At 29.7% G+C, this 8658-nt stretch overlaps 2 pseudogenes across 2 annotated transcripts; both read left to right on the top strand.

Annotated features, from left to right (window-relative positions):
* The first annotated feature begins 1014 nt into the window (after positions 1-1014).
* LOC145935538 (uncharacterized) lies at positions 1015-3449 on the top strand (annotated as a pseudogene). The gene is made up of 4 exons (XR_014425244.1): positions 1015-1622; positions 1928-2389; positions 2461-2727; positions 2868-3449. The product of XR_014425244.1 is annotated as an uncharacterized LOC145935538 (transcript).
* Positions 3450-3982: 533 nt separating this feature from the next.
* Positions 3983-8510, top strand: LOC145934820 (uncharacterized; annotated as a pseudogene). The gene is made up of 4 exons (XR_014425113.1): positions 3983-4784; positions 6101-6547; positions 7044-7310; positions 7448-8510. The product of XR_014425113.1 is annotated as an uncharacterized LOC145934820 (transcript).
* The last annotated feature ends 148 nt before the right edge of the window (positions 8511-8658 follow it).

Below are 8658 nucleotides of genomic sequence, written 5' to 3'. Positions count from 1 at the left end.
TCAGCTGCAGCACAGCTGAACGCGTCGTGGTATATTACGTAATCGTTGCATATTCAAACGAGCAGCTTCTGTGAAGCAGGTGCTCGTTTCTTTGCAACGCGACAGCAGGCATTCAGGATTCGGCGAAAAAATTCGATCCATGTATAAAAGATAATGATAAACACGTAAGCTGAGAAAAATAATGTTTAAAGACAAAGCATACAATAGTATACAAAAAATAGAATTAATAAGATAATTCGTCATTCGTCACATTTCATATAAATCAAGGTAATCGTGATAATCAAAAGTTAATTAGGTTAATCACAAGATAATGTCCATGATCAGTTTACATAAATCACAGTGAATCATTTTTTAGGCACCAACGTATTGATATTTAAGTTAAGCGTTTCTCGTCTAAAAGTCTTTCTTATTGTTAGTTATACGTATTTTATATAACTCGCTATAGAAGTATCGAGAAAAGAAGCCATACTAACTTTTCTTGAATACGAGGAAGATCTTTTCACAGCTTTTCACATATAAAAATTGAGTTCAATACGCGGGTTTATTATTCTCGGCGACGTGTTCCTCGACGTGAATAGCAAGGATTTCAAGGTAACTGAATTGTCCTGTATAAAATATCCTAACATTGCTGTTAAAGATGCTTTCATGACAAATATATTAACAAATTTAAAACGGAGAATCTTTTTTTTCCTTTAATCTAAAAATACGTAGAATTACGTTAACGTTTAACAATAATAAAGTGCTTTAAAATCGGTTAAGCCGATCAAAAGATATGAATTATTTTCGACATTTTTATTTTTATTTTTTACACCAAAACGGTTCAATATTAAGGACTAATATTTGGCTAAACTATAAGTGACACTGAGATAGCAATAAAAGCAAAAAAAAAATTAGCGTGATCCGTGTCGGGGCTGATTGGTCCATCTTATCCGGCTACGGCCTTCCTAATCATTGCTATAGTCTAATCATTGCTATAGTCTTATCATTGCTATAGTGGGGAATATTACTTTCATAATGTAAAAGAGAGGGAACGGCGAGTACATATAAAGATTCGTTTCTCAATTTACAACTAGTGATCTTGTCGAGAGATGAAGCTTGTATTAATTTAATGAAGCTCTCAAAGCACATGTGATTCACGTTCGTTTACATCACGAAAAAGTCTTTCTATAAAATATGACAATCGATAATGTCATGTTTAAAAACACTAATAAAAATTCCAATTGTAACTCGCAACATTCAAGTGAATATGAATACATAGCAGCGTTCAAAAATGTATTTGATGGAAAATTATTTCCGAGCGATTTCGATATCTGGCCTGTACAAGAACAATCTACTTGGATTAGCAAAAATGTCGCCAAATTCTTTCCGAATACGCCGGAGTCCTTGCTAGACTTTATTCCAGGTTCTTTTCGTCAAGGCGATTGTGGTCGATCGCAAGAAAAGAAACCAGAATGGTTGGATATGGATAAATATCGCCGAGGACAAAAATTTGTGCGCGACCATTATTTCTCGCTTTTAATCTCCAAAATATTGGGCATTATTCATATTTTTTCTTTCAACGACGCTCTAAAACCGATTATTATAAGTGGGCGCGCTCATACGCCATACTTGGGATTCAAAAGGTATCTGTTTCTGAATTTAATCATCATCATATCAGTTTGAGTGAGTCAAGAATGATCAATGATAGAGACACATAATTATAAAACTAGGCAAAGAATACTATAAACGAACCTTAATCGTCTATGAAACCCTGATACGTAAATTATTCTTACTGCAACACACATTCTCATATTAAAACTTATATAATTTTAATGAACTTGCATAGAACACGCTATTATAGAATATTATATACGTTTGTGTTTCATTCTGTATAAACAACACGCTGATTAATATATGCATTCTTTTAAATCGGATAAATAACTTCAAGGTATTTGTCGATTATACGGCGGTTTCTTAATTGGTACAACGGAGAGCCTTGGATTAAAGGAACGCCAGCCTACAACGACATGCAATTTACACGTAAAATGCACTTGATAATAAGAAAAAAATTGTGCGAGCTCGATAACGAGCAAATCGACAATGCTTCCAAAATCGCAGAGCCGTGGTCCCCGGATCACGAAATACTTGCAAAAGATTTTGCCACGGCGTGTCCATTTGAGAAATCTGGACAACGTCCTTATATCTTATTCGACAAATCGCCATATAGACCGAAAGGTATGAATAACGCGGATATGGCAGGCACTCAGTGCAGCTTTGTAGCTTTATTTTGACTCTGTCCGCAAAGTATCGGAGTGCACGACGCGACTGATGAAGATTTAGAGGCTTTCTGTCATATGTGGAGATGCTACGGATATTGTCTCGGAATTGAAGACGAATATGTAGTATATTCGTAAAATTTTTCCAATAGTTTTAGAAATGTTTTACATCATCCATATGACTCTATATTATATAATTCATCAGGTACAATTTTTGCCGCGGTAGTCTCGAGGAAATAAAACAGCGTGCGCGAGATCTTTACCAATACTGGATACTACCTAATCTTAAAGATGTTACACCCGAATGGGAGCATATGACGAGATGTGTTGTCGAACCAATGAATTTTTATCCTTTCATATATATGCCTTATAAAATGATGACACTAATCTCTACAGATATAATAAATCTAAATATGTCGAATTTATACACATCGCTCAGTTACTCGGACTGGATTACTTACAAGGTCTCGAAGTGAGTAACGTTTACAATAACACATTTAATCTGTCGACCCAATAATTCTTTGAACATTTAATAACAATGTTATCAACCCATTAAAAGATCGCGAAATACATACATTTCTATGCACTTCTATCATTTCAATATAATTTCAGATTTATATTACAATATGCTCTGCAATTCTCCACTATACGAGCAATTTTTAATAAAGTGGCATGCAAAGCAATTAATATAGCGATGAATTATGATCCAGAGAAGCAAGTAGAACTTCAAGAAAAATCAAGAAAGCAATTATCCTGAATTTTCCTAATATATATTAATATAGTTTAAACATTTAAAGTGTGCATGATTATATATGTATTATAAATTATGCAAATGTCCCAGTTTAATCGCATTTTTTTATAGTTATATATATATATATATATATATTTATATATATATACACGAAATATTATAATAATTATCATTTTAAGGAAAAATTGGCTTCAAGAATCTCTGTAGCTTGCAAACAGTACGTTATGGAAATCTTTAATTTTTCTTGATCTTATGAAAATTCTGGATCTTATAATAATTCATAATATAATCATATAAATAATCCTACCTGATATTGTTGGATTCATTTCCATAAACTGTGTAGAACCTAAAATAAAAGAGAAAAAAATATTAAAAATGCACATTAATAATAAATCTCAAAAAGATTTTGATAAAAGTTTAAAAATTTTGGGAGATAAGAAATGTCACATCAAACAGAATATATATATATATATATATATATATATACTATACATCAAAGTTATTGCAATACGTCGTAATTTCAAAATCGTAAATTATGATATTTTCATAAAATGGATATATAAAATGGAAATATGGATTATCTTATAAAAATTGTGTATATATATGCATATTTTTTTCTATATGAATAAAATTCATTAAACCTCACAAAACTCTCATTTGAATGTACAATAAGATTGCACTATAACATTAAGTTATACATATAAGTTTTAAGTTATAAAAATATTTTATAAATAATCGAAAAAGAATAAGAAAAATTTGTTCATCTTGGTCTTACAAATGATATTATTAATGCATAATAAATTTAAAAAAATACATATCAGAACGAAATATAAGAATATAAGAACGACAACATTAAACTTGTTTAAATCGATAAAAAAAATTACATGATAAAAAATTATAAGTAAGAACAAAATATCAAAGTAAAAAAAATTGCCAATCATGTAATTAAAGATCATGTCCATAACCTTTCTCCTTGACGTTCTACGCATGTGCGTGTTTTTTCTTTACTTTGTTTAATTTAACCATTTACAAAAACTGGTAAATCTCATAACAAGCGCGCTTGCGTGTGTGTGTGTGTGTATAAATTAATATATAAACGCTTATTATCATCATAACGCTTATCATTTCTGCAAGTTCTCTAACGTAGCACAATTGGATTCACTTGAAAATTATATAACTTCATACTAAGAAGGAAAAGAAGTAGGGGCAGATACTACTGCGTAATCATTGCCAGTCATTTTCAGTTGCGTACGATATTGAAAAGTTGCGTGCCGCTATATTAAAAGATTATTTTATTGTATAATGACGAGCATTAATGATACATTGGAAAATTCGACTACTCTCAATTCTGGGAATAAAACAACGACAATTCAAGCAAACAGAAAAGAAAATTCGGACGAATATAAATTAGTGTTATTGTTAAAAAATACGTTCGATAAAGAATTGTTTCATAAAGATTTCGATACATGGACAATAGAAGAACAATACAGCTGGATAAACAAGAATCTTTCAAAATTCTATCCAAATGTGCCGGAAACTTTGCTGAAATATGTACCAGCTTATTTTCGTCAACCCGATTTTGATCGATCATCGCTAGAAGTGCCTGATTGGTTGGACATGAATAAGTATCGCAGAGGACAAAAATTTGTACGCGAGAATTATATCGCAATTATCGTTACCAATCTATTGGGGCTCATTCATGCCTATTCATTCAACGATAGTCTAAAACCGATTATTATAGGAGGACGAGGTCACACGCTAGATTTAGGATTCAAAAGGTGTTTTTTCTAAAACATAACGTCTATATAATTATTAAAATATTATTTAAAATGTTATATTCACGTTTTACGATAAGATAATATGTTTTATCTCGGACAATTTTGAATGATTTGCAAGATCTGAATGCAATAGATACGTTTCAAGTAATATAATCATTCGCATACAAAGTCCAAAAATATTTTTAAAATATATAAAAAATGTAATTTCATTAAATTATATATTTTTTGTGATAATTATTTAACAAGTTAAATTGTAGATCATAGCATTTATTATCTTACAGCAAGTGTTTATCTAAAAATTATATATTATTAGCATTAATTGTAGGTTCACATTTGACTTAACGTTTTCTCTTTGTGCGCTTATGTGTCAAAAGTATCAAAATATACTTTTTACAATACTAGAACAACATAGCGCGCGCTATGCGAGCGCCAGTTCTCGATTTTATATAAAAAAGAATGATATTTTTATATAAAGTTTGTTTAAACTTGATTAATGTTTTTTGACAGAAATCAGCTGATTAAATAAGCGTTAATTTGCTAATTAAATTTTAAAATAAAAATATGTTATAAAAATTAAAATAATGTTATAAATAATATGTTATATAGCATATAGATATAGCATAGCATCGAGAGACTGTCATGCCGAGGGTTAGCAGTTTATCCAAAATAAAATAAAATAATAATATGTTTTAAATAATGTTTGAATACTTTAAATTTTATTAATATTTTTGACAGTTATCAGCTGATTTCTATCAAAAAATATTAATCGCGGACAAAGTATATATTATAAGTATATATTATAACATATTATATTATTTACAACATATTATTATAATTAAAATAATAATATTTTATGTAAGTAATATAATATGTTATAATACTTTATCCGTTAATAATTTTTGATAGAAATCAGCTGATAACTGTCAAAAATATTAATTGAGTTTAAAATATTATAACATATCATTGAAAACATAATTTTATTTTATTTTGGATAAACTGTTAAGCCTCACGTTGTCAGCTCGATGCTATACACGCGGCATGTATATAACGCACAACCGCACAACGCGAATCTTGACAGTCAATGAGCGTAGCATCGCGGAAAAGCGACAACAATAAACTTCGATATATGCGAGTATTGACTTTATATATCTTTTTTAGAAAAAGATATTACAAACATATATAATAAAATTAAATATATAATTATTAAAATTCTCTATACTAGTACATATAATCTTTGATATGACTTGTACAAATATTATAATATACATATCGAAATCAACTTATATTTTTTTGTAAATGCTTCACGTAATTTCAAGATATCAATCGACTGTAAAACGGATAATGAGCTGGTATCACGGGGAACCGTGGGTTAAAGGGACGCAAGCTCACAAAGATATGCAGACTACGCATAAGCTGCATCTAATGATAAGGAAAAAATTGTGTCAGATGGATAACGAGCAAATTGATGCTGCATCGAAAATCGCGAAGCCATACTGTTCAGACCGTGAAATACTTCTCGAAGATTTTGCTATGGCATGTCCACCTGAAAAACTCCGACAACGGCCTTACATTATGATAAACGAATCGCCATATAGACCAAAGGGCATAAACAATATGGATTTGGCAACTGTACAAGCGGCTTTCGTAGGTCTGTTTTTGTGGAGACCTCAAGCTATTGGAGTACACAACGCGACTGACAAAGATATAGAAGCCTTTTGTCACATGTGGAGATGCTACGGATATTATCTTGGATTGGAAGACGAGTATGCAATAACATATAAAAATGCACATATGATGTGTGTTCTATTAGTGACGACGCAAAACGAACTATTTATATATATATATATATATATGCACAGAGAGAATTTTCTCTTAGAATTTACTCTGAAAATCATGGTAATCGTGGAACAATATGGTATAGAAAGGTATGATATGGTATAAAAATAATATCTGTTACAATAAAATATAAAACATGTTTGATTAATTTTACTAAACTGTATAGTAAAATTAATCAAACATGTTTTATATTTTATTGTGATGGACATTATTATTTTTATTGTGATAAATATTAATCAGAAAAATTTTCATAAAATTCTTTCCATACTATATTATCCCACGATCACCATGATTTCCAGGATAAATTCTAAGAAAAAATTCTCTCAGTGTATATGTATATATATGTATTGCTTTCTAAATATAATTAAAAATTTAATTTTTTTAAAACAATTTAAGAAACATAAATGTTATACAATTGCTCAGGTACAACTTTTGCCGTGGCAGTTTCGAAGAAATAAAACAACGTACACGAGATTTTTATCAATATTGGGTAACGCTTAATTTCAAGAATGTTTCACCCGAATGGGAGCATATGACAAGATGTGCCATCGAACCAATAAATTTTTATCCTTATATATATATGCCTTATAAAACAATGGTATTAATTGCTTTAGACTTATTAGATCTAAACATGCCGCGTTTATATGCATCTCTCAGTTATTCAGAATGGATCGCTTATAAAATTTATAAGTGAGTAAAATTTTTTTATCAGCAGAGAGAAAAATAAAACTTTTAATACAATAACAATTTGTTGATACAAATACTCATTATATTTGACTTTTGTAAATTATAAATTATGTTTTTATACACCACTTTAATGATTACAGATTTATACTTCAACACGCTTTGAAATTATCCATTATAAGAGAATTTTTTAACAAATTAGTGAGCCCTGCATTTAATAAGGAGGAAAAATTATAGCTCGGAGAAAGAGGCCAAACTTCAAGAAAAATAAAAAAACTGTTTTCGGATTAAACGGATCTACTATTGTATCTTAATATATTAATATTTTATAAATGATGAGAAAAAAGCTCTGTCTTTCTTTGTTAAAACTTTAATAACGTTTTTGTAATTGTTTCAATATACATATTATTCTTTTAAAAAGAATAAAGAGATTAAAATATATAATAAAAATAAAAAATAATTGGAGAATTAAATCTTGTAAGACACGTAATATGACGAACTGTGCCAAATATTCTTTTATTCATATTTCAATATGCGAATAATAATGATGTACTTATACTTTTGGAATCTATCATCCTTAATGAATAGCAGCTCGAAATTTTTCGAATAATTCAAATCATTCAAGAGAACTTCAAGCTCAAAGGACTATGCCCAGTCAGAGACATGACTAGAATTGTAGAGCACCAAAAGAGAATTAAAAAGTTTCATGGGCACAACCTTGTAATGAATCTTCTGAATGCTAGAGCTGTCCAAAGTTCGCTACTATGACTATGTATCACTGATCTTGTTCGAGTTCTCTGCGTCGGATTGTACCAAAGACAATTTAAATAATATGTACAAAATATATTTGATATACAGTTCATTAATCCGGCTAAGTCTCTGGACGCGATCTATGCAGTCATGTCAGAGAAATTCGGATTTTGTTCTCGTGACGGCGATGCAAGGGCCTTTGCAGGGGGGTAAATGAAACTTTAATTAGGCAATTAAAACCTTCTGTTTCGTACTTCGTGGATACCCCCCTATCGATTAATATGATTGATGATGACTGTTCACTCGGGATTCAAACTGAGAAACTGGGCATAGTCCTTTTAAATTATATCTGTAAAAAAGAATTTAAATTCCTTCGGACCATTCAAATTTAAAGATATATCTAAACAATTCAATCCTCAATTTAGATTAAATAATAAATCAAAATTTAACGATGTATTTTAATATATAAAATAAAAGTTGATAATTTTTTATTTGCAATAAATATAACTGTTTGCAATGAATATAACTCTTTTTCTTAATATAGAATCTTTAGATAACAGGTATTGATTAAACAGTGTTCGATCGTTCATAATATGCAAGTTGT

Source organism: Prenolepis imparis, unplaced genomic scaffold, assembly GCF_030444845.1.
Source record: "Prenolepis imparis isolate NDT839.2.m4 unplaced genomic scaffold, iyPreImpa1.0 SCAF_4, whole genome shotgun sequence".
NCBI classification, from domain to species: Eukaryota; Metazoa; Arthropoda; class Insecta; order Hymenoptera; family Formicidae; genus Prenolepis; species Prenolepis imparis.
Note: the sequence above shows the minus strand (reverse complement) of the source record. Positions and strands in the feature narration are given on the sequence as shown.